Source organism: Narcine bancroftii, chromosome 12, assembly GCF_036971445.1.
Source record: "Narcine bancroftii isolate sNarBan1 chromosome 12, sNarBan1.hap1, whole genome shotgun sequence".
Taxonomy (NCBI): Eukaryota; Metazoa; Chordata; class Chondrichthyes; order Torpediniformes; family Narcinidae; genus Narcine; species Narcine bancroftii.
In genome coordinates this window covers 101,896,992-101,922,906 of record NC_091480.1, presented here as the reverse complement: position 1 = coordinate 101,922,906, position 25,915 = coordinate 101,896,992, and positions in this window count along the sequence as shown.

Sequence of the window (25,915 nt, the reverse complement as noted above, 5' to 3'; positions counted from 1 at the left end):
CGGGGAATCTGCGGCGGGGAATCTGAGGCAGGGAATTTGAGGCGGGGATTCTGAGGCATGGAATCTCAGGCAGGGAATCAGAGCTGGGGAATCTGAGGCGGGGAATCAGACGCGGGGAACCAGAGGCGGGGAAACAGAGGCAGGGAATCAGAGGCGGGGAATCAGAGGCGGGGAATCAGAGGCGGGGAATAAGAGGCGGGGAATCAGAAGCGGGGAATCAGAGGCAGGGAATCTGAGGCATGGAATCTGAGGCAGGGAATCTGAGGCAGGGAATCAGAGGCGGGGAATCAGAGGCGGGGAATCAGAGGCATGGAATCAGAGGTGGGTTATCAGAGGGTGCAAATGAGATGTGGGAAACTAGATGCAGAGGAAGAGGCACGGAAATAGAGGCAGTCAAAGAGAGGCAGGGTATCAGAGGCAGGGAATCAGAGGCAGGGAATCAGAGACACGGAAAGAGAGGCGTGGAATCAGAGGTGCGGAATCAGAGGCAGGGAATCAGAGGCAGGGAATCAGAGGCAGGGAATCAGAGGCAGGGAATCAGAGGCAGGGAATCAGAGGCAGGGAATCAGAGGAAGGCAATCAGAGGCAGGGAATCTGAGGCAGGGAATATGAGGCGGGGAATCTGAGGCGGTGAATCTGAGGTGGGGAATCTGAGACGGGGAATCTGAAGCGGGGAATCTGAGGCGGGGAATCTGAGGCGGGGAATCTGAGGCAGGGAATCTGAGGCGGGGAATCTCAGGCAGGGAATCTCAGGCAGGGAATCAGAGCCGGGAAATCTGAGGCGGGGAATCAGAGGCGGGGAATCAGAGTCGGGGAAACAGAGGCAGGGAATCAGAGGCGGGGAATCAGAGGCGGGGAATCAGAGGCGGGGAATAAGAGGCGGGGAATCAGAGGCGGGGAATCAGAGGCAGGGAATCTGAGGCAGAGAATCTGAGGCAGGGAATCTGAGGCAGAGAATCTGAGGCAGGGAATCAGAGGCGGGGAATCAAAGGCAGGGAATCAGAGGCGGGGAATCAGAGGCGGGGAATCAGAGGCATGGAATCAGAGGCGGGTTATCAGAGTGGGCAAATGAGATGTGGGAAACTAGATGCAGAGAAAGAGGCACCGAAATAGAGGCAGGCAAAGAGAGGCAGGGTATCAGATGCAGGGAATCAGAGGCGGGGAATCAGAGATACGGAAAGAGAGGCGTGGAATCAGAGGCGCGGAATCAGAGGCAGGGAATCAGAGGCAGGGAATCAGAGGCAGGGAATCAGAGGCAGGGAATCAGAGGCAGGGAATCAGAGGCAGGGAATCAGAGGCAGGCAATCAGATGCAGGGAATCTGAGGCAGGGAATCTGAGGCGGGGAATCTGAGGCGGGGAATCTGAGGCGGGGAATCTGAGGCGGGGAATCTGAGGCGGGGAATCTGAGGCGGGGAATCTGAGGCGGGGAATCTGAGGCGGGGAATCTGAGGCGGGGAATCTGAGGCGGGGAATCTGAGGCGGGGAATCTGAGGCGGGGAATCTGAGGCGGGGAATCTGAGGCGGGGAATCTGAGGCGGGGAATCTGAGGTGGGGTATCTGAGGCAGGGAATCTCAGGCAGGGAATCAGAGCTGGGGAATCTGAGGCGGGGAATCAGAGGCGGGGAATCAGAGGCGGGGAAACAGAGGCAGGGAATCAGAGGTGGGGAATCAGAGGCGGGGAATCAGAGGCGGGGAATAAGAGGCGGGGAATCAAAGGCGGGGAATCAGAGGCAGGGAATCTGGGGCAGGGAATCTGAGGCAGGGAATCTGAGGCAGGGAATCAGAGGCGGGGAATCAGAGGCAGGGAATCAGAGGCGGGGAATCAGAGGCAGGGAATCTGAGGCAGGGAATCTGATGCAGGGAATCAGAGCCGGGGATTCAGAGGCGGGGAATCAGAGGCGGGGAATCAGAGGCGGGGAATAGGAGGCGGGGAATCAAAGGCGGGGAATCAGAGGCAGGGAATCTGAGGCAGGGAATCTGAGGCAGGGAATCTGAGGCAGGGAATCAGAGGCGGGGAATCAGAGGCAGGGAATCAGAGGCGGTGAATCAGAGGCAGGGAATCTGAGGCAGGGAATCTGATGCAGGGAATCAGAGCCGGGGAATCTGAGGCAGGGAATCAGAGCCGAGGAATCAGAGGCGGGGAATCAGAGGCGGGGAATAAGAGGCGGGGATTCAGAGGCGGGGAATCAGAGGCCGGGAATCTGAGGCAGGGAATCTGAGGCAGGGAATCTGAGGCAGGGAATCAGAGGCGGGGAATCAGAGGCAGGGAATCAGAGGCGGGGAATCAGAGGTGGGGAATCAGCTGGAGAAAGAGAGATGTGGGGAAAGAGAGGCAGAGAAAGAGGCGCGGAAATAGAGGCAGGGAAAGAGAGGCGGGGAATGAAAGGTGGGGAATCAGAGGCGGGGAAACAGGCGGGTAAACAGAGGCAGGTAAACATAGGTGGATAAATAGCGGCGGGGAAAGAGGCGGGCAAAACATAGTGGTTGGAAGTTGTGTGTTTAAAATGATGTACACAAAACAGATCAAACAGTGTTGTTGAAATTGAGGGAGGGAAAGACAGGCACAGAAAGAGTGGAGGGGAAAGAGTGGCGGCAAAAGAGAGGCGTCGAGACAGAGGTGGGGAATCAGAGGCGGGTAATCAGAGGCGGTGAAACAGGTGGGTAAACAGAGGCGGGTAAACATAGGCGGAAAAATAGAGGCGGGGAAAGTGATGGGTGAAACATAGTGGTTGGAACTTGTGTGTTGAAAATGAGGTACACAGAACAGATCAAACAGAGTTGTTCAAATTGACGGAGGGAAAGAGAGGCGCGGAAAGAGTGTAGGGGAAAAAGCGGAGGCGAAAGAGAGGCATACAGACAGAGGTGGGGAATCAGAGGCGGGGAATCAGAGGCGGGGAATCAGAGGCGGGCAATCAGTGGCAGGCAATCAGAGGTGGGGAATCAGAGGCGGGGAATAAGAGGCCTGGAATCAGAGGCGGGGAATCAGAGGCGTGGAATCAGAGGCGGGGAATCAGGTGCGGGGAATCAGAGGCGGGGAAACAGAGGCGGGGAATCAGAGGCGGGGATTCAGAGGCGGGGATTCAGAGGCTGGGAATCAGAGGCGGGGAATCAGAGGCGGGGAATCAGAGGCGGGGAATCGGAGGCAGGGAATCTGAGGCAGGGAATCTGAGGCAGGGAATCTGAGGCAGGAAATCTGAGACAGGGAATCTGAGGCGGGGAATCTGAGGCGGTAAATCTGAGTCGGGGTATCTGAGGCAGGGAATCTGAGGCAGTGAATCAGAGGCATGGAATCAGAGGCGGGTTATCAGAGGGGGCAAATGAGATTTGGGAAACTAGATGCAGAGAAAGAGGCACGGAAATAGAGGCAGGCAAAGAGATGCAGGGTATCAGAGGCAGGGAATCAGAGGCGGGGAATCAGAGGTGGGGAATCAGAGGCGGGGAATAAGAGGCGGGGAATCAGAGGCGGGGAATCAGAGGCAGGGAATCGGAGGCAGGGAATCTGAGGCAGGGAATCTGAGGCAGGGAATCTGAGGCAGGGAATCAGAGGCGGGGAATCAAAGGCAGGGAATCAGAGGCGGGGAATCAGAGGCGGGGAATCAGAGGCAGGGAATCAGAGGCAGGCAATCAGATGCAGGGAATCTGAGGCAGGGAATCTGAGGCGGGGAATGTGAGGCGGGGAATCTGAGGCGGGGAATCTGAGGCTGGGAATCTGAGGCGGGGAATCTGAGGCGGGGAATCTGAGGCGGGGAATCTGATGCGGGGAATCTGAGGCGGGGAATCTGAGGCGGGGAATCTGAGGTGGGGTATCTGAGGCAGCGAATCTCAGGCAGGGAATCAGAGCTGGGGAATCTGAGGCGGGGAATCAGAGGCGGGGAATCAGAGGCGGGGAAACAGAGGCAGGGAATCAGAGGTGGGGAATCAGAGGTGGGGAATCAGAGGCGGGGAAAAAGAGGCGGGGAATCAAAGGCGGGGAATCAGAGGCAGGGAATCTGAGGCAGGGAATCTGAGACAGAGAATCTGAGGCAGGGAATAAGAGGCGGGGAATCAGAGGCAGGGAATCTGAGGCGGGGAATCAGAGGCAGGGAATCTGAGGCAGGGAATCTGATGCAGGGAATCAGAGCCTGGGAATCTGAGGCAGGGAATCAGAGGCGGGGAATCAGAGGCGGGGAATCCGAGGCGGGGAATAAGAGGCGGGGAATCAGAGGCGGGGAATCAGAGGCAGGGAATCTGAGGCAGGGAATCTGAGGCAGGGAATCTGAGGCAGGGAATCAGAGGCGGGGAATCAGAGGCAGGGAATCAGAGGCGGGGAATCAGAGGCGGGGAATCAGCGGGAGGAAAAGAGATGTGAGGAAAGAGAGGCAGAGAAAGAGGCGCGGAAATAGAGGCAGGGAAAGAGAGGCGGGGAATGAAATGTGGGCAATCAGAGGCGGGGAAACAGGCGGGTAAACAGAGGCAGGTAAACATAGGTGGATAAATAGAGGCGGGGAAAGAGGCGGGCAAAACATAGTGGTTGGAACTTGTGTGTTTAAAATGAGGTACACAAAACAGATCAAACAGTGTTGTTGAAATTGAGGGAGGGAAAGACAGGCACGGAAAGAGTGGAGGGGAAAGAGTGGAGGCGAAAGAGAGGCGTCGAGACAGAGGTGGGGAATCAGAGGCGGGGAATCAGAGGCAGTGAAACAGGTGAATAAACAGAGTCGGGTAAACATAGGCGGAAAAATAGAGGCGGGGAAAGTGATGGGTGAAACATAGTGGTTGGAACTTGTGTGTTGAAAATGAGGTACACAGAACAGATCAAACAGAGTTGTTGAAATTGAGGGAGGGAAAGAGAGGCGCGGAAAGAGTGTAGGGGAAAAAGTGGAGGCAAAAGAGAGGCATACAGACAGAGGTGGGGAATCAGAGGTGGGGAATCAGAGGCGGGGAATAAGAGGCCTGGAATCAGATGCGGGGAATCAGAGGCGTGGAATCAGAGGCGGGGAATCAGAGGCGGGGAATCAGAGGCGTAGAATCAGAGGCGGGGAATCAGTGGCTGGGAATCAGAGGCGGGGAATCAGAGGCGGGGAATCGGAGGCGGGGAATATGAGGCAGGCAATCTGAGGCAGGGAATCTGAGGCAGGGAATCTGAGGCAGGGAATCTGAGGCGGGGAATCTGAGGTGGTAAATCTGAGTCGGGGTATCTGAGGCAGGGAATCAGAGGCAGGGAATCAGAGGCAGGGAATCAGAGGCAGGCAATCAGAGGCAGGGAATCTGAGGCAGGGAATCTGAGGCAGGGAATCTGAGGCAGGGAATCAGAGGCAGGGAATCTGAGGCAGGGAATCTGAGGCAGGGAATCTGAGGCGGGGAATCAGAGGTGGGGAATCAGAGGCAGGGAATCAGAGGCAGGGAATCAGATGAAGGGAATCAGATGAAGGGAATCTGAGGCAGGGAATCTGAGGCAGGGAATCTGAGGCAGGGAATCTGAGGCGGGGAATCTGAGGCGGGGAATCTGAGGCGGGGAATCTGAGGCGGGGAATCTGAGGCAGGGAATCTGAGGCGGGGAATCTGAGGCGGGGAATCTGAGGCGGGGATTCTCACACAGGGAATCAGAGCCGGGGAATCTGAGGCGGGGAATCAGACGCGGGGAATCAGAGGCGGGGAAACAGAGGCAGGGAATCAGAGGCGGGGAATCAGAGGCGGGGAATCATAGGCGGGGAATCAGAGGCAGGGAATCTGAGGCAAGGAATCTGAGGCAGGGAATCTGAGGCAGGGAATCAGAGGCGGGGAATCAGAGGCGGGGAATCAGAGGCGGGGAATCAGAGGCATGGAATCAGAGGCGGGTTATCAGAGGGGGCAAATGACATGTGGGAATCTAGATGCAGAGCAAGAGGCATGGAAATAGAGGCAGGCAAAGAGAGGCAGGGTATCAGAGGCAGGGAATCAGAGGCGGGGAATCAGAGACACGGAAAGAGAGGCGTGGAATCAGAGGTGCGGAATCAGAGGCAGGGAATTAGAGGCAGGGAATCAGAGGCAGGGAATCAGAGGCAGGGAATCAGAGGCAGGGAATCAGAGGCAGGGAATCAGAGGAAGGCAATCAGAGGCAGGGAATCTGAGGCAGGGAATCTGAGGCGGGGAATCTGAGGCGGGGAATCTGAGGCGGGGAATCTGAGATGGGGAATCTGAGGCGGGGAATCTGAGGCAGGGAATCTGAGGCGGGGAATCTGAGGCAAGGAATCTGAGGCGGGGAATCTCAGGCAGGGAATCTCAGGCAGGGAATCAGAGCCGGGAAATCTGAGGCGGGGAATCAGAGGCGGGGAATCAGAGGCGGGGAAATAGAGGCAGGGAATCAGAGGCGGGGAATCAGTGGCGGGGAATCAGAGGCGGGGAATAAGAGGCGGGGATTCAGAGGCGGGGAATCAGAGGCAGGGAATCTGAGGCACGGAATCTGAGGCAGTGAATCTGAGGCAGGGAATCTGAGGCAGGGAATCAGAGACGGGGAATCAGAGGCAGGGAATCAGAGGTGGGGAATCAGAGGCAGGGAATCAGAGGCATGGAATCAGAGGCGGGTTATCAGAGGGGGCAAATTAGATGTGGGAAACTAGATGCAGAGAAAGAGGCACCGAAATAGAGGCAGGCAAAGAGAGGCAGGGTATCAGAGGCAGGGAATCAGAGGCAGGGAATCAGAGGCAGGCAATCAAAGGCAGGGAATCTGAGGCAGGGAATCTGAGGCGGGGAATCTGAGGCGGGGAATCTGAGGCGGGGAATCTGAGGCGGGGAATCTGAGGCGGGGAATCTGAGGCGGGGAATCTGAGGCGGGGAATCTGAGGCGGGGTATCTGATTCAGGGAATCTCAGGCAGGGAATCAGAGCCGGGGAATCTGAGGCGGGGAATCAGAGGCGGGGAATCAGAGGCGGGGAATCAGAGGCAGGGAATCAGAGGCATGGAATCAGAGGCGGGTTATCAGAGGGGGCAAATGAGATGTGGGAAACTAGATGCAGAGAAAGAGGCACCGAAATAGAGGCAGGCAAAGAGAGGCAGGGTATCAGAGGCAGGGAATCAGAGGCAGGGAATCAGAGGCGGGGAATCAGAGGCAGGGAATCAGAGGCGGGGAATCGGAGGCAGGGAATCTGAGGCAGGGAATCTGATGCAGGGAATCAGAGCCGGGGAATCTGAGGCAGGGAATCAGAGGTGGGGAATCAGAGGCGGGGAATCAGAGGCGGGGAATAAGAGGCGGGGAATCAGAGGCGGGGAATCAGAGGCAGGGAATCTGAGGCAGGGAATCTGAGGCAGGGAATCTGAGGCAGGGAATCAGAGGCGGGGAATCAGAGGCAGGGAATCAGAGGTGGGGAATCAGAGGCGGGGAATCAGGGGGAGGAAAAGAGATGTGGGGAAAGCGAGGCAGAGAAAGAGGCGCGGAAATAGAGGCAGGGAAAGAGAGGCGGGGAATGAAAGGTGGGGAATCAGAGGTGGTGAAACAGGCGGGTAAACAGAGGCAGGTAAACATAGGTGGATATATAGAGGCGGGGAAAGAGGCGGGCAAAACATAGTGGTTGGAACTTGTGTGTTTAAAATGAGGTACACAAAACAGATCAAACAGTGTTGTTGAAATTGAGGGAGGGAAAGAGAGGCGCGGAAAGAGTGGAGGGGAAAGAGTGGAGGTGAAAGAGAGGCATACAGACAGAGGTGGGGAATCAGAGGCGGGGAATCAGAGGCGGGGAATCAGAGGCGGGCAATCAGTGGCAGGCAATCAGAGGTGGGGAATCAGAGGTGGGGAATCAGAGGCCTGGAATCAGAGGCGGGGAATCAGAGGCGTGGAATCAGAGGTGGGGAATGAGAGGCGGGGAATCAGAAGCGGGGAAACAGAGGCGGGGAATCAGAGGCGGGGATTCAGAGGCGGGGATTCAGAGGCTGGGAATCTGAGGCGGGGAATCAGAGGCGGGGAATCAGAGGCGGGGAATCGGAGGCAGTGAATCTGAGGCAGGGAATCTGAGGCGGGGAATCTGATGCGGTAAATCTGAGTCGGGGTATCTGAGGCAGGGAATCTGAGGCAGTGAATCAGAGGCATGGAATCAGAGGCGGGTAATCAGAGGGGGCAAATGAGATGTGGGAAACTAGATGCAGAGAAAGAGGCACGGAAATAGAGGCAGGCAAAGAGAGGCAGGGTATCAGAGGCAGGGAATCAGAGGCGGGGAATCAGAGACAAGGAAAGAGAGGCATGGAATCAGAGGTGCGGAATCAAAGGCAGGGAATCAGAGGCAGGGAATCAGAGGCAGGGAATCAGAGGCAGGCAATCAGAGGCAGGGAATCAGAGGCAGGGAATCAGAGGCAGGCAATCAGAGGCAGGGAATCTGAGGAAGGGAATCTGAGGCAGGGAATCTGAGGCAGATAATCAGAGGCAGGGAATCTGAGGCAGGGAATCTGAGGCAGGGAATCTGAGGCGGGGAATCAGAGGCGGGGAATCAGAGGCAGGGAATCAGAGGCAGGGAATCAGAGGCAGGGAATCAGATGAAGGGAATCAGATGAAGGGAAACTGAGGCAGGGAATCTGAGGCAGGGAATCTGAGGCGGGGAATCTGAGGCGGGGAATCTGAGGCGGGGAATCTGAGGTGGGGAATCTGAGTCAGGGAATCAGAGGCGGGGAATCAGAGGCATGGAATCAGAGGCGGGTTATCAGAGGGGGCAAATGAGATGTGGGAAACTAGATGCAGAGAAAGAGGTACGGAAATAGAGGCAGGCAAATAGAGGCAGGGTATCAGAGGCAGGGAATCAGAGGCGGGGAATCAGAGAGACGGAAAGAGATGCGTGGAATCAGAGGTGCGGAATCAGAGGCAGGGAATCAGAGGCAGGGAATCAGAGGCAGGGAATCAGGCGGGGAATCTTAGGCGGGGAATCTGAGACGGGGAATCTGAGGCGGGGAATCTGAGGCGGGGAATCTGAGGCGTGGAATCAGAGGCGGGGAATCAGAGGCGGCGAATCAGAGGCGGGGAATCAGAGGCGGGGAATCTGAGGCAGGGATTCAGAGGCGGGGAATCAGAGACACGGAAAGATAGGTGTGGAATCAGAGGCGCGGAATCAGAGGCAGGGAATCAGAGGCAGGGAATCAGAGGCAGGGATTTAGAGGCAGCGAATCAGAGGCAGGGAATCAGAGGCAGGCAATCAGAGGCAGGGAATCTGAGGCGGGGAATCTGAGGCGGGGAATCTGAGGCGGGGAATCTGAGGCGGGGAATCTGAGGCGGGGAATCTGAGGCGGGGAATCTGAGGCGGAAAATCTGAGGCAGGGAATCACAGGTAGGGAATCAGAGCCGGGGAATCTGAGGCGGGGACTCAGAGGCAGGGAATCTGAGGCAGGGAATCTGAGGCAGGGAATCTGAGGCAGGGAATCAGAGCCGGGGAATCTGAGGCGGGGAATCAGAGGCGGGGAATCAGAGGCCTGGAAAAAGCCACGGGGAATCAGAGGCGGGGAATCAGAGGCAGGGAATCTGAGGCAGGGAATCTGAGGCAGGGAATCTGAGGCAGGGAATCTGAGGCAGGGAATCTGAAGCAGGGAATCTGAGCCAGGGAATCTGAGGCAGGGAATCAGAGGCGGGGAATCAGAGGCGGGGAATCAGAGGCGGGGAATCAGACGCAGGGAATCAAATGAAGGGAATCAGATGAAGGGAATCTGAGGCAGGGAATCTGAGGCAGGGAATCAGAGGCATGGAATCAGAGGCGGGTTATCTGAGGGGGCAAATGAGATGTGGAAAACTAGATGCAGAGAAAGAGGCACCGAAATAGAAGCAGGCAAAGAGAGGCAGGGTATCAGAGGCAGGGAATCAGAGGCAGGGAATCAGAGATACGGAAAGAGAGGCGTGGAATCAGAGGCACGGAATCAGAGGCAGGGAATCAGAGGCAGGGAATCAGAGGCAGGGAATCAGAGGCAGGGAATCAGAGGCAGGGAATCAGAGGCAGGCATTCAGAGGCAGGGAATCTGAGGCAGGGAATCTGAGGCGGAAAATCTGAGGCGGGGAATCTGAGGCGTAGAATCTGAGGCAGGGTATCTGAAGCGGGGAATCTGAGGTGGGGAATCTGAGGCGGGGAATCTGAGGCGGGGAATCTATGGCGGGGAATCTGAGGTGGGGAATCTGAGGCGGGGAATCTGAGGCGGGGAATCTGAGGCGGGGAATCTGAGGCGGGGAATCTGAGGCAGGGAATCTGAGGCGGGGAATCTGAGGCAGGGAATCTCAGGCAGGGAATCTGAGGCAGGGAATCTGAGGCATGGAATCAGAGGCGGGGAATCAGAGACAGGGAATCAAATGCGGGGAATCAGAGGCAGGGAATCTGAGGCAGTGAAGCTGATGCAGGGAATCAGAGCCGGGGAATCTGAGGCCGGGAATCAGAGGCGGGGAATCAGAGGCGGGGAATCATAGGCGGGGAATAAGAGGCGGGGAATCAGAGGCGGGGTTATCAGAGGCAGGAAATCTGAGGCAGGGAATCTGAGGCAGGGAATCTGAGGCAGGGAATCAGAGGCAGGGAATCAGAGGCAGGGAATCAGAGGCGGGGAATCAGAGGCGGGGAATCAGCGGGAGGAAAAGAGATGTGGGGAAAGAGAGGCAGTGAAAGAGGCGCGGAAATAGAGGCAGGGAAAGAGAGGCGTGGAATGAAAGGTGGGGAATCAGAGGCGGGGAAACAGGTGGGTAAACAGAGGCAGGTAAACATAGGTGGATAAATAGAGTCGGGGAAAGAGGCGGGCAAAACATAGTGGTTGGAACTTGTGTGTTTAAAATGAGGTACACAAAACAGATCAAACAGTGTTGTTGAAATTGAGGGAGGGAAAGACAGGCACGGAAAGAGTGGAGGGGAAAGAGTGGAGGTGAAAGAGAGTCGTAGAGACAGAGGTGGGGAATCAGAGGCGGGGAATCAGAGGCGGTGAAACAGGTGGGTAAACAGAGGCGGGTAAACATAGGCGGAGAAATAGAGGCGTGGAAAGTTATATGTGAAACATAGTGGTTGGAACTTGTGTGTTGAAAATGAGGTACACAGAACAGATCAAACAGAGTTGTTGAAATTGAGGGAGGGAAAGAGAGGCGCGGAAAGAGTGTAGGGGAAAAAGCGGAGGTGAAAGAGAGGCATACAGACAGAGGTGGGGAATCAGAGGCTGGGAATCAGAGGCGGGGAATCAGAGGCGGGCAATCAGTGGCAGGCAATCAGAGGTGGGGAATCAGAGGCGGGGAATAAGAGGCCTGGAATCAGAGGCGGGGAATCAGAGGCGTGGAATCAGAGGCGGGGAATCAGAGGCGGGGATTCAGAGGTGGGGATTCAGAGGCTGGGAATCAGAGGCTGGGAATCATAGGCGGGGAATCAGAGGCGGGGAATCGGAGGCAGGGAATCAGAGCGGGGAATCTGAGGCAGGGAATCAGAGGCGAGGAATCAGAGGCGGGGATTCAGAGGAGGGGAATCAGAGGCAGGGAATCAGAGGCGGGAATCAGAAGCGGGGAATCAGAGGCGGGGAATCAGATGCGGGGAATCAGTGGCAGGGAATCTGAGGCAGGGAATCTGAAGCAGGGAATCAGAGCCAGGGAATCTGAGGCAGGGAATCAGAGGTGGGGAATCAGAGGCGGGGAATCAGAGGCGGGGAATCAGAGGCGGGGAATCAGACGCAGGGAATCAAATGAAGGGAATCAGATGAAGGGAATCTGAGGCAGGGAATCTGAGGCAGGGAATCTGAGGCAGGGAATCTGAGGTGGGGAATCTGAAGCGGGGAAACTGAGTCGGGGAATCTGAAGCGGGGAATCTGAGGCAGGGAATCACAGGCATGGATTCAGAGGCGGGGAATCAGAGACACGGAAAGAGAGGCGTGGAATCAGAGGCCCGGAATCAGAGGCAGGGAATCAGAGGCAGGGAATCGGAGGCAGGGAATCAGAGGCGGGGAATCAGAGGCAGGGAATCAGAGGCAGGGAATCAGAGGCAGGGAATCAGAGGAGGGGAATCAGAGGCGGGGAATCAGAGGCGGGGAATCAGAGGCAGGGAATCAGAGGCAGGGAATCAGAGGAGGGGAATCAGAGGCGGGGAATCAGAGGGAGGAAAAGATATATGGGGAAAGAGAGGCAGAGAAAGAGGCGCGGAAATAGAGGCAGGGAAAGAAAGGCGGGGAATGAAAGGTGGGGAATCAGAGGCGGGGAATCAGAGGCGTGGAGTCTGAGGCGGGGAAAGATATGTGGGGAAAAGGAGGCCGGGAAAGTTGCGCGGAAAGGGAGGCGGGTAATCAGAGGCAGGGAATCAGAGGCGGGGAATCAGAGGCGGGGAATCCGAGGCGGGGAAACAGAGGCGGGGAATCAGAGGCGGGGATTCAGAAGCTGGGATTCAGAGGCGGGGAATCAGAGGCGGGGAATCAGAGGCGGGGAATCAGAGGCGGGGAATCGGAGGCAGGGAATCTGAGGCAGGGAATCTGAGGCAGGGAATCAGAGCTGGGGAATCTGAGGCGGGGAATCAGAGGCGGGGAATCAGAGGCGTGGAATCAGAGGCGGGGAATCTGAGGCGGGGAATCAGATGCGAGGAATCAGAGGCGGGGAATCAGAGGCGGGGAATCAGATGCGGGGAATCAGAGGCAGGGAATTTGAGGCAGGGAATCTGAGGCAGGGAATCAGAGCCGGGGAATCTGAGGCGGGGAATAAGAGGTGGGGAATAAGAGGCGGGGAATCAGAGGCAGGGAATCTGAGGCAGGGAATCAGCGGCGGGGAATCAGAGGCGGGGAATCAGAGGCAGGGAATCTGAGGCAGGGAATCTGAGGCAGGGAATCTGAGGCAGGGAATCAGAGGCGGGGAATCAGAGGCAGGGAATCAGAGGCGGGGAATCAGAGGCAGGGAATCTGAGGCAGGGAAGCTGATGAAGGGTATCAGAGCCGGGGAATCTGAGGCAGGGAATCAGAGGCGGGGAATCAGAGGCGGGGAATCAGAGGCGGGGAATAAGAGGCGGGGAATCAGAGGCGGGGAATCAGAGGCAGGGAATCTGAGGCAGGGAATCTGAGGCAGGGAATCTGAGGCAGGGAATCAGAGGCGGTGAATCAGAGGCAGGGAATCAGAGGCGGGGAATCAGAGGCGGGGAATCAGCGGGAGGAAAAGAGATGTGGGGAAAGAGAGGCAGTGAAAGAGGCGCGGAAATAGAGGCAGGGAAAGAGAGGCGGGGAATGAAAGGTGGGGAATCAGAGGCGGGGAAACAGGCGGGTAAACAGAGGCAGGTAAACATAGGTGGATAAATAGAGGCGGGGAAAGAGGCGGGCAAAACATAGTGGTTGGAACTTGTGTGTTTAAAATGAGGTACACAAAACAGATCAAACAGTGTTGTTTAAATTGAGGGAGGGAAAGACAGGCACGGAAAGAGTGGAGGGGAAAGAGTGGAGGCGAAAGAGAGGCGTCGAGACAGAGGTGGGGAATCAGAGGCGGGGATTCAGAGGCGGTGAAACAGGTGGGTAAACAGAGGCGGGTAAACATAGGCGGAGAAATAGAGGCGGGGAAAGTGATGGGTGAAACATAGTGGTTGGAACTTGTGTGTTGAAAATGAGGTAGACAGAACAGATCAAACAGAGTTGTTGAAATTGAGGGAGGGAAAGAGAGGCGCGGAAAGAGTGTAGGGGAAAAAGCGGAGGCGAAAGAGAGGCATAGAGACAGAGGTGGGGAATTAGAGGCGGGGAATCAGAGGCGGGGAAATAGAGGCGGGCAATCAGTGGCAGGCAATCAGAGGTGGGGAATCAGAGGCGGGGAATAAGAGGCCTGGAATCAGAGGCGGGGAATCAGAGGCGTGGAATCAGAGGCGGGGAATCAGAGGCGGGGAATCAGAGGCGGAGAAACAGAGGCGGGGAATCAGAGGCGGGGATTCAGAAGTGTGGATTTAGAGGCTGGGAATCAGAGGCGGGGAATCATAGGCGGGGAATCAGAGGCGGGGAATCGGAGGCAGGGAATCTGAGGCAGGGAATCTGAGGCAGGGAATCAGAGCGGGGAATCTGAGGCAGGGAATCAGAGGCGAGGAATCAGAGGCGGGGATTCAGAGGCGGGGAATCAGAGGCAGGGAATCAGAGGCGGGGAATCAGTGGCAGGGAATCTGAGGCAGGGAATCTGAAGCAGGGAATCTGAGCCAGGAAATCTGAGGCAGGGAATCAGAGGCGGGGAATCAGAGGCGGGGAATCAGAGGCGGGGAATCAGACGCAGGGAATCAAATGAAGGGAATCAGATGAAGGGAATATGAGGCAGGGAATCTGAGGCAGGGAATCTGAGGCAGGGAATCTGAGGCAGGGAATCTGAGGCGGGGAATCTGAGGCGGGGAATCTGAGTCGGGGAATCTGAAGCGGGGAATCTGAGGCAGGGAATCACAGGCATGGAATCAGAGGCGGGTTATCAGAGGGGGGAAATGAGATGTGGGAAACAAGATGCAGAGAAGGATGCACGGAAATAGAGGCAGGGAATGAGAGGCAGGGTATCAGAGGCAGGGAATCAGAGGCGGGGAATCAGAGACACGGAAAGAGAGGCGTGGAATCAGAGGCCCGGAATCAGAGGCAGGGAATCAGAGGCAGGGAATCAGAGGCAGGGAATCGGAGGCGGGGAATCAGAGGCAGGGAATCAGAGGCAGGGAATCAGAGGCAGGGAATCAGAGGAGGGGAATCAGAGGCGGGGAATCAGAGGCAGGGAATCGGAGGCGGGGAATCAGAGGCAGGGAATCAGAGGCAGGGAATCAGAGGCAGGGAATCAGAGGAGGGGAATCAGAGGCGGGGAATCAGAGGGAGGAAAAGAGATGTGGGGAAAGAGAGGCAGAGAAAGAGGCGCGGAAATACAGGCAGGGAAAGAGAGGCGGGGAATGAAAGGTGGGAAATTAGAGGCGGGGAATCAGAGGCGTGGAATCTGAGGCGGGGAAAGAGGTGTGGGGAAACGGAGGCCAGGAAAGTTGCGCGGACAAGGAGGCGGGTAATCAGAGGCGGGGAATCCGAGGCGGGGAAACAGAGGCGGGGAATCAGAGGCGGGGATTCAGAGGCTGGGATTCAGAGGCGGGAATCAGAGGCGTGGAATCAGAGGCGGGGAATCAGAACGGGGAATCGGAGGCAGGGAATCAGAGGTGGGGAGTCAGAGGCGGGGAATCAGATGCGGGGAATCTGAGGCAGGGAATCTGAGGCAGGGAATCTGAGGCAGGGCAGAGACACGGAAAGAGAGGCGTGGAATCAGAGGTGCGGAATCAGAGTCTGCGAATCTGAGCCAGCAAATAAGAGGCAGAGCAACAGAGGCGGAGAAACGTGGGTGCGGAATCGGAGGCGGGGATTCAGAGGCAGGGAATCAGATGCAGGGAATCAGAGGCAGGGAATCAGAGGCAGGGAATCTGAGGCGGGAATCAGAGGTGGGGAATCAGAGGCGGGGAATCAGATGCGGGGAATCTGAGGCAGGGAATCTGAGGCAGGGAATCTGAGGCAGGGAATCTGAGGCGGGGAATCTGACAGGGGGAATCTGAGTCGGGGAATCTGAGGCGGGGAATCTGAGGCAGGGAATCACAGGCATGGAATCAGAGGCGGTTTATCAGAGGGGGGAAATGAGATGTGTGAAACAAGATGCAGAGAAAGATGCACGGAAATAGAGGCAAGGAATGAGAGGCAGGGTATCAGAGGCACCGAATCAGAGGCGGGGAATCAGAGACACGGAAAGAGAGGCGTGGAATCAGAGGCGCGGAATCAGAGGCAGGGAATCAGAGGCAGGGAATCAGAGGCAGGGAATCAGAAGCGGGGAATCAGAGGCAGGGAATCAGAGGCAGGGAATGAGAAGCAGGGAATCAGAGGAGGGGAATCAGAGGCGGAGAATCAGAGGCGGGGAATCAGAGGCAGGGAATCAGAGGCAGGGAATCAGAGGAGTGGAATCAGAGGCGGGGAATCAGAGGGAGGAAAAGAGATGTGGGGAAAGAGAGGCAGAGAAAGAGGCGCGGAAATAGAGGCAGGGAAAGAGAGGCGGGGAATGAAAGGTGGGGAATCAGAGGCGGGGAATCAGAGGCGTGGAATCTGAGGCGGGGAAAGAGATGTGGGGAAACGGAGGCCGGGAAAGTTGCGCGGAAAGGGAGGCGTGTAATCAGAGGCGGGGAATCAGAGGCGGGGAATGGGGGGCAGGGAATCTGAGGCAGGGAATCTGAGGCAGGGAATCAGAGATGGGGAATCTGATGCGGGGAATCAGAGGCGGGGAATCAGAGGCGTGGAATCAGAGGCGGGGAATCAGAGGCGGGGAATCAGATGCGAGGAATCAGAGGCAGGGAATCAGAGGCGGGGAATCAGATGCGGGGAATCAGAGGCAGGGAATTTGAGGCAGGGAATCTGAGGCAGGGAATCAGAGCCGGGGAATCTGAGGCAGGGAATAAGAGGCGGGGAATAAGAGGCGGGGAATCAGAGGCAGGGAATCTGAGGCAGGGAATCTGTCGCAGGGAATCAGAGGTGGGGAACCAGAGGCGGGGAATCAGAGGCAGGGAATCTGATGCAGGGAATCAGAGGCAGGGAATCTGAGGCAGGGAAACTGATGCAGGGAATCAGAGCCGGGGAATCTGAGGCGGGGAATCAGAGGCGGGGAATCAGAGGCGGGCTATCAGAGACACGGAAAGAGAAGCGTGGAATCAGAGGCGCGGAATCAGAGCCGGCGAATCTGAGCCGGGAAATAAGAGGCAGAGAAACAGAGGCGGTGAAACATTGGTGTGGAATCGGAGGCGGGGTATCAGTGGCAGGGAATCAGAGGCAGGGAATCAGAGGCAGGGAATCAGAGGCAGGGAATCAGAGGCAGGGAATCAGAGGCGGGGAATCAGAGACACGGAAAGAGAGGCGTGGAATCAGAGGCGCGGAATCAGAGGCAGGGAATCAGAGGCAGGGAATCAGAGGCAGGGAATCAGAGGCGGGGAATCAGAGGCAGGGAATCAGAGGCAGGGAATCAGAGGCGGGGAATCAGAGGAGGGGAATCAGAGGCGGGGAATCAGAGGCGGGGAATCAGAGGAAGGGAATCAGAGGCAGGGAATCAGAGGAGGGGTATCAGAGGCGTGGAATCAGAGGGAGGAAAAGAGATGTGGGGAAAGTGAGGCAGAGGAAGAGGCGCGGAAATAGAGGCAGGGAAAGAGAGGCGGGCTATGAAAGGTGGGGAATCAGAGGCGGGGAATCAGAGGCGTGGAATCTGAGGTGGGGAAAGAGATGTGGGGAAACGGAGGCCGGGATAGTTGCGCGGAAACGGAGGCGGGTAATCAGAGGCAGGGAATCTGAGGCGGGGAATCAGAGGCGGGGAATCAGCGGAGTGGAATCAGAGGCGGGGAATCAGAGGCAGGGAATCAGATGCGAGGAATCAGAGGCGGGGAATCAGAGGCGGGGAATCAGATGCGGGGAATCAGAGGCGGGGAATCAGAGGCGGGGAATCAGACGCAGGGAATCAAATGAAGGGAATCAGATGAAGGGAATCTGAGGCAGGGAATCTAAGGCAGGGAATCAGAGGCGGGGAATCAGAGGCGGGGAATCAGAGGCGTTGAATCAGAGGCATGGAATCAGAGGCGGGTTATCAGAGGGGGGAAATGAGATGTGGGAAACAAGATGCAGAGAAAGATGCACGGAAATAGAGGCAGAGAATGAGAGGCAGGGTATCAGAGGCAGGGAATCAGAGGCGGGGAATCAGAGGCAGGGAATCAGAGGCAGGGAATCAGAGGCAGGGAATCGGAGGCGGGGAATCAGAGGCAGGGAATCAGAGGCAGGGAATCAGAGGCAGGGAATCAGAGGAGGGGAATCAGAGGCGGGGAATCAGAGGGAGGAAAAGAGATGTGGGGAAAGAGAGGCAGAGAAAGAGGCGCGGAAATACAGGCAGGGAAAGAGAGGCGGGGAATGAAAGGTGGGAAATTAGAGGCGGGGAATCAGAGGCGTGGAATCTGAGGCGGGGAAAGAGGTGTGGGGAAACGGAGGCCAGGAAAGTTGCGCGGACAAGGAGGCGGGTAATCATAGGCGGGGAATCCGAGGCGGGGAAACAGAGGCGGGGAATCAGAGGCGGGGATTCAGAGGCTGGGATTCAGAGGCGGGAATCAGAGGCGGGGAATCAGAGGCGGGGAATCAGAACGGGGAATCGGAGGCAGGGAATCAGAGGTGGGGAGTCAGAGGCGGGGAATCAGATGCGGGGAATCTGAGGCAGGGAATCTGAGGCAGGGAATCTGAGGCAGGGCAGAGACACGGAAAGAGAGGCGTGGAATCAGAGGTGCGGAATCAGAGTCTGCGAATCTGAGCCAGCAAATAAGAGGCAGAGCAACAGAGGCGGAGAAACGTGGGTGCGGAATCGGAGGCGGGGATTCAGAGGCAGGGAATCAGATGCAGGGAATCAGAGGCAGGGAATCAGAGGCAGGGAATCTGAGGCGGGAATCAGAGGTGGGGAATCAGAGGCGGGGAATCAGATGCGGGGAATCTGAGAGGGGGAATCTGAGTCGGGGAATCTGAGGCGGGGAATCTGAGGCAGGGAATCACAGGCATGGAATCAGAGGCGGTTTATCAGAGGGGGGAAATGAGATGTGTGAAACAAGATGCAGAGAAAGATGCACGGAAATAGAGGCAGGGAATGAGAGGCAGGGTATCAGAGGCACCGAATCAGAGGCGGGGAATCAGAGACACGGAAAGAGAGGCGTGGAATCAGAGGCGCGGAATCAGAGGCAGGGAATCAGAGGCAGGGAATCAGAGGCAGGGAATCAGAGGCGGGGAATCAGAGGCGGGGAATCAGAGGCGGGGAATCAGACGCAGGGAATCAAATGAAGGGAATCAGATGAAGGGAATATGAGGCAGGGAATCTGAGGCAGGGAATCTGAGGCAGGGAATCTGAGGCAGGGAATCTGAGGCGGGGAATCTGAGGCGGGGAATCTGAGTCGGGGAATCTGAAGCGGGGAATCTGAGGCAGGGAATCACAGGCATGGAATCAGAGGCGGGTTATCAGAGGGGGGAAATGAGATGTGGGAAACAAGATGCAGAGAAGGATGCACGGAAATAGAGGCAGGGAATGAGAGGCAGGGTATCAGAGGCAGGGAATCAGAGGCGGGGAATCAGAGACACGGAAAGAGAGGCGTGGAATCAGAGGCCCGGAATCAGAGGCAGGGAATCAGAGGCAGGGAATCAGAGGCAGGGAATCGGAGGCGGGGAATCAGAGGCAGGGAATCAGAGGCAGGGAATCAGAGGCAGGGAATCAGAGGAGGGGAATCAGAGGCGGGGAATCAGAGGCAGGGAATCGGAGGCGGGGAATCAGAGGCAGGGAATCAGAGGCAGGGAATCAGAGGCAGGGAATCAGAGGAGGGGAATCAGAGGCGGGGAATCAGAGGGAGGAAAAGAGATGTGGGGAAAGAGAGGCAGAGAAAGAGGCGCGGAAATACAGGCAGGGAAAGAGAGGCGGGGAATGAAAGGTGGGAAATTAGAGGCGGGGAATCAGAGGCGTGGAATCTGAGGCGGGGAAAGAGGTGTGGGGAAACGGAGGCCAGGAAAGTTGCGCGGACAAGGAGGCGGGTAATCAGAGGCGGGGAATCCGAGGCGGGGAAACAGAGGCGGGGAATCAGAGGCGGGGATTCAGAGGCTGGGATTCAGAGGCGGGAATCAGAGGCGTGGAATCAGAGGCGGGGAATCAGAACGGGGAATCGGAGGCAGGGAATCAGAGGTGGGGAGTCAGAGGCGGGGAATCAGATGCGGGGAATCTGAGGCAGGGAATCTGAGGCAGGGAATCTGAGGCAGGGCAGAGACACGGAAAGAGAGGCGTGGAATCAGAGGTGCGGAATCAGAGTCTGCGAATCTGAGCCAGCAAATAAGAGGCAGAGCAACAGAGGCGGAGAAACGTGGGTGCGGAATCGGAGGCGGGGATTCAGAGGCAGGGAATCAGATGCAGGGAATCAGAGGCAGGGAATCAGAGGCAGGGAATCTGAGGCGGGAATCAGAGGTGGGGAATCAGAGGCGGGGAATCAGATGCGGGGAATCTGAGGCAGGGAATCTGAGGCAGGGAATCTGAGGCAGGGAATCTGAGGCGGGGAATCTGACAGGGGGAATCTGAGTCGGGGAATCTGAGGCGGGGAATCTGAGGCAGGGTATCAGAGGCACCGAATCAGAGGCGGGGAATCAGAGACACGGAAAGAGAGGCGTGGAATCAGAGGCGCGGAATCAGAGGCAGGGAATCAGAGGCAGGGAATCAGAGGCAGGGAATCAGAAGCGGGGAATCAGAGGCAGGGAATCAGAGGCAGGGAATGAGAAGCAGGGAATCAGAGGAGGGGAATCAGAGGCGGAGAATCAGAGGCGGGGAATCAGAGGCAGGGAATCAGAGGCAGGGAATCAGAGGAGTGGAATCAGAGGCGGGGAATCAGAGGGAGGAAAAGAGATGTGGGGAAAGAGAGGCAGAGAAAGAGGCGCGGAAATAGTGGCAGGGAAAGAGAGGCGGGGAATGAAAGGTGGGGAATCAGAGGCGGGGAATCAGAGGCGTGGAATCTGAGGCGGGGAAAGAGATGTGGGGAAACGGAGGCCGGGAAAGTTGCGCGGAAAGGGAGGCGTGTAATCAGAGGCGGGGAATCAGAGGCGGGGAATGGGGGGCATGGAATCTGAGGCAGGGAATCTGAGGCAGGGAATCAGAGATGGGGAATCTGATGCGGGGAATCAGAGGCGGGGAATCAGAGGCGTGGAATCAGAGGCGGGGAATCAGAGGCGGGGAATCAGATGTGAGGAATCAGAGGCAGGGAATCAGAGGCGGGGAATCAGATGCGGGGAATCAGAGGCAGGGAATTTGAGGCAGGGAATCTGAGGCAGGGAATCAGAGCCGGGGAATCTGAGGCAGGGAATAAGAGGCGGGGAATAAGAGGCGGGGAATCAGAGGCAGGGAATCTGAGGCAGGGAATCTGTCGCAGGGAATCAGAGGTGGGGAACCAGAGGCGGGGAATCAGAGGCAGGGAATCTGATGCAGGGAATCAGAGGCAGGGAATCTGAGGCAGGGAAACTGATGCAGGGAATCAGAGCCGGGGAATCTGAGGCGGGGAATCAGAGGCGGGGAATCAGAGGCGGGCTATCAGAGACACGGAAAGAGAAGCGTGGAATCAGAGGCGCGGAATCAGAGCCGGCGAATCTGAGCCGGGAAATAAGAGGCAGAGAAACAGAGGCGGTGAAACATTGGTGTGGAATCGGAGGCGGGGTATCAGTGGCAGGGAATCAGAGGCAGGGAATCAGAGGCAGGGAATCAGAGGCAGGGAATCAGAGGCAGGGAATCAGAGGCGGGGAATCAGAGACACGGAAAGAGAGGCGTGGAATCAGAGGCGCGGAATCAGAGGCAGGGAATCAGAGGCGGGGAATCAGAGGCAGGGAATCAGAGGCAGGGAATCAGAGGCGGGGAATCAGAGGAGGGGAATCAGAGGCGGGGAATCAGAGGCGGGGAATCAGAGGAAGGGAATCAGAGGCAGGGAATCAGAGGAGGGGTATCAGAGGCGTGGAATCAGAGGGAGGAAAAGAGATGTGGGGAAAGTGAGGCAGAGGAAGAGGCGCGGAAATAGAGGCAGGGAAAGAGAGGCGGGCTATGAAAGGTGGGGAATCAGAGGCGGGGAATCAGAGGCGTGGAATCTGAGGTGGGGAAAGAGATGTGGGGAAACGGAGGCCGGGATAGTTGCGCGGAAACGGAGGCGGGTAATCAGAGGCAGGGAATCTGAGGCGGGGAATCAGAGGCGGGGAATCAGCGGAGTGGAATCAGAGGCGGGGAATCAGAGGCAGGGAATCAGATGCGAGGAATCAGAGGCGGGGAATCAGAGGCGGGGAATCAGATGCGGGGAATCAGAGGCGGGGAATCAGAGGCGGGGAATCAGACGCAGGGAATCAAATGAAGGGAATCAGATGAAGGGAATCTGAGGCAGGGAATCTGAGGCAGGGAATCAGAGGCGGGGAATCAGAGGCGGGGAATCAGAGGCGTTGAATCAGAGGCATGGAATCAGAGGCGGGTTATCAGAGGGGGGAAATGAGATGTGGGAAACAAGATGCAGAGAAAGATGCACGGAAATAGAGGCAGAGAATGAGAGGCAGGGTATCAGAGGCAGGGAATCAGAGGCGGGGAATCAGAGGCAGGGAATCAGAGGCAGGGAATCAGAGGCAGGGAATCGGAGGCGGGGAATCAGAGGCAGGGAATCAGAGGCAGGGAATCAGAGGCAGGGAATCAGAGGAGGGGAATCAGAGGCGGGGAATCAGAGGGAGGAAAAGAGATGTGGGGAAAGAGAGGCAGAGAAAGAGGCGCGGAAATACAGGCAGGGAAAGAGAGGCGGGGAATGAAAGGTGGGAAATTAGAGGCGGGGAATCAGAGGCGTGGAATCTGAGGCGGGGAAAGAGGTGTGGGGAAACGGAGGCCAGGAAAGTTGCGCGGACAAGGAGGCGGGTAATCAGAGGCGGGGAATCCGAGGCGGGGAAACAGAGGCGGGGAATCAGAGGCGGGGATTCAGAGGCTGGGATTCAGAGGCGGGAATCAGAGGCGGGGAATCAGAGGCGGGGAATCAGAACGGGGAATCGGAGGCAGGGAATCAGAGGTGGGGAGTCAGAGGCGGGGAATCAGATGCGGGGAATCTGAGGCAGGGAATCTGAGGCAGGGAATCTGAGGCAGGGCAGAGACACGGAAAGAGAGGCGTGGAATCAGAGGTGCGGAATCAGAGTCTGCGAATCTGAGCCAGCAAATAAGAGGCAGAGCAACAGAGGCGGAGAAACGTGGGTGCGGAATCGGAGGCGGGGATTCAGAGGCAGGGAATCAGATGCAGGGAATCAGAGGCAGGGAATCAGAGGCAGGGAATCTGAGGCGGGAATCAGAGGTGGGGAATCAGAGGCGGGGAATCAGATGCGGGGAATCTGAGAGGGGGAATCTGAGTCGGGGAATCTGAGGCGGGGAATCTGAGGCAGGGAATCACAGGCATGGAATCAGAGGCGGTTTATCAGAGGGGGGAAATGAGATGTGTGAAACAAGATGCAGAGAAAGATGCACGGAAATAGAGGCAGGGAATGAGAGGCAGGGTATCAGAGGCACCGAATCAGAGGCGGGGAATCAGAGACACGGAAAGAGAGGCGTGGAATCAGAGGCGCGGAATCAGAGGCAGGGAATCAGAGGCAGGGAATCAGAGGCAGGGAATCAGAGGCGGGGAATCAGAGGCAGGGAATCAGAGGCAGGGAATGAGAAGCAGGGAATCAGAGGAGGGGAATCAGAGGCGGAGAATCAGAGGCGGGGAATCAGAGGCAGGGAATCAGAGGCAGGGAATCAGAGGAGTGGAATCAGAGGCGGGGAATCAGAGGGAGGAAAAGAGATGTGGGGAAAGAGAGGCAGAGAAAGAGGCGCGGAAATAGAGGCAGGGAAAGAGAGGCGGGGAATGAAAGGTGGGGAATCAGAGGCGGGGAATCAGAGGCGTGGAATCTGAGGCGGGGAAAGAGATGTGGGGAAACGGAGGCCGGGAAAGTTGCGCGGAAAGGGAGGCGTGTAATCAGAGGCGGGGAATCAGAGGCGGGGAATGGGAGGCAGGGAATCTGAGGCAGGGAATCTGAGGCAGGGAATCAGAGATGGGGAATCTGATGCGGGGAATCAGAGGCGGGGAATCAGAGGCGTGGAATCAGAGGCGGGGAATCAGAGGCGGGGAATCAGATGCGAGGAATCAGAGGCAGGGAATCAGAGGCGGGGAATCAGATGCGGGGAATCAGAGGCAGGGAATTTGAGGCAGGGAATCTGAGGCAGGGAATCAGAGCCGGGGAATCTGAGGCAGGGAATAAGAGGCGGGGAATAAGAGGCGGGGAATCAGAGGCAGGGAATCTGAGGCAGGGAATCTGTCGCAGGGAATCTGAGGCAGGGAATCAGAGCCGGGGAATCTGAGGCGGGGAATCAGAGGCGGGGAATCAGAGGCGGGGAATCAGAGGTGGTGAATCAGAGGTGGGGAATCAGAGGCGGGGAATCAGAGGCGGGGAATCAGAGGCGGGGAATCAGAGGCGGGTTATCAGTGGTGGGAAATGAGATGTGGTAAACGAGATGCAGAGAAAGACGCACGGAAATAGAGGCAGGCAAAGAGAGGCAGGGTATCAGAGGCAGGGAATCAGAGGCGCGGAATCAGAGACACGGAAAGAGAGGCGTGGAATCAGAGGCGCGGGATCTGAGGCAGGGAATCAGAGGCAGGGAATCAGAGGCAGGGAATCATTGGCAGGGAATCTGAGGCAGGGAATCTGATGCAGGGAATCAGAGCCGGGGAATCTGAGGCAGGGAATCTGATGCAGGGAATCAGAGGCAGGGAATCTGAGGCAGGGAATCTGATGCAGGGAATCAGAGCCGGGGAATCTGAGGCGGGGAATCAGAGGCGGGGAATCAGATGCAGGGAATCAGAGGTGGGGAATCAGAGGCGGGGTATCAGATGCGGGGAATCTGAGGCGGGGAATCAGATGCAGGGAATCAGAGGTGGGGAACCAGAGGCGGGGAATCAGAGGCAGGGAATCTGATGCAGGGAATCAGAGGCAGGGAATCTGAGGCAGGGAAACTGATGCAGGGAATCAGAGCCGGGGAATCTGAGGCGGGGAATCAGAGGCGGGGAATCAGAGGCGGGCTATCAGAGACACGGAAAGAGAAGCGTGGAATCAGAGGCGCGGAATCAGAGCCGGCGAATCTGAGCCGGGAAATAAGAGGCAGAGAAACAGAGGCGGTGAAACATTGGTGTGGAATCGGAGGCGGGGTATCAGTGGCAGGGAATCAGAGGCAGGGAATCAGAGGCAGGGAATCAGAGGCAGGGAATCAGAGGCAGGGAATCAGAGGCGGGGAATCAGAGACACGGAAAGAGAGGCGTGGAATCAGAGGCGCGGAATCAGAGGCAGGGAATCAGAGGCAGGGAATCAGAGGCAGGGAATCAGAGGCGGGGAATCAGAGGCAGGGAATCAGAGGCAGGGAATCAGAGGCGGGGAATCAGAGGAGGGGAATCAGAGGCGGGGAATCAGAGGCGGGGAATCAGAGGAAGGGAATCAGAGGCAGGGAATCAGAGGAGGGGTATCAGAGGCGTGGAATCAGAGGGAGGAAAAGAGATGTGGGGAAAGAGAGGCAGAGGAAGAGGCGCGGAAATAGAGGCAGGGAAAGAGAGGCGGGCTATGAAAGGTGGGGAATCAGAGGCGGGGAATCAGAGGCGTGGAATCTGAGGTGGGGAAAGAGATGTGGGGAAACGGAGGCCGGGATAGTTGCGCGGAAACGGAGGCGGGTAATCAGAGGCAGGGAATCTGAGGCGGGGAATCAGAGGCGGGGAATCAGCGGAGTGGAACCAGAGGCGGGGAATCAGAGGCAGGGAATCAGATGCGAGGAATCAGAGGCGGGGAATCAGAGGCGGGGAATCAGATGCGGGGAATCAGAGGCGGGGAATCAGAGGCGGGGAATCAGACGCAGGGAATCAAATGAAGGGAATCAGATGAAGGGAATCTGAGGCAGGGAATCTGAGGCAGGGAATCAGAGGCGGGGAATCAGAGGCGGGGAATCAGAGGCGTTGAATCAGAGGCATGGAATCAGAGGCGGGTTATCAGAGGGGGGAAATGAGATGTGGGAAACAAGATGCAGAGAAAGATGCACGGAAATAGAGGCAGAGAATGAGAGGCAGGGTATCAGAGGCAGGGAATCAGAGGCGGGGAATCAGAGACACGGAAAGAGAGGCGTGGAATCAGAGGCCCGGAATCAGAGGCAGGGAATCAGAGGCAGGGAATCAGAGGCAGGGAATCAGAGGCGGGGAATCAGAGGCAGGGAATCAGAGGCAGGGAATCAGAGGCAGGGAATCAGAGGAGGGGAATCAGAGGCGGCGAATCAGAGGTGGGGAATCAGAGGCAGGGAATCAGAGGCAGGGAATCAGAGGAGGGGAATCAGAGGCGGGGAATCAGAGGGAGGAAAAGAGATATGGGGAAAGAGAGGCAGAGAAAGAGGCGCGGAAATAGAGGCAGGAAAAGAGAGGCGGGGAATGAAAGGTG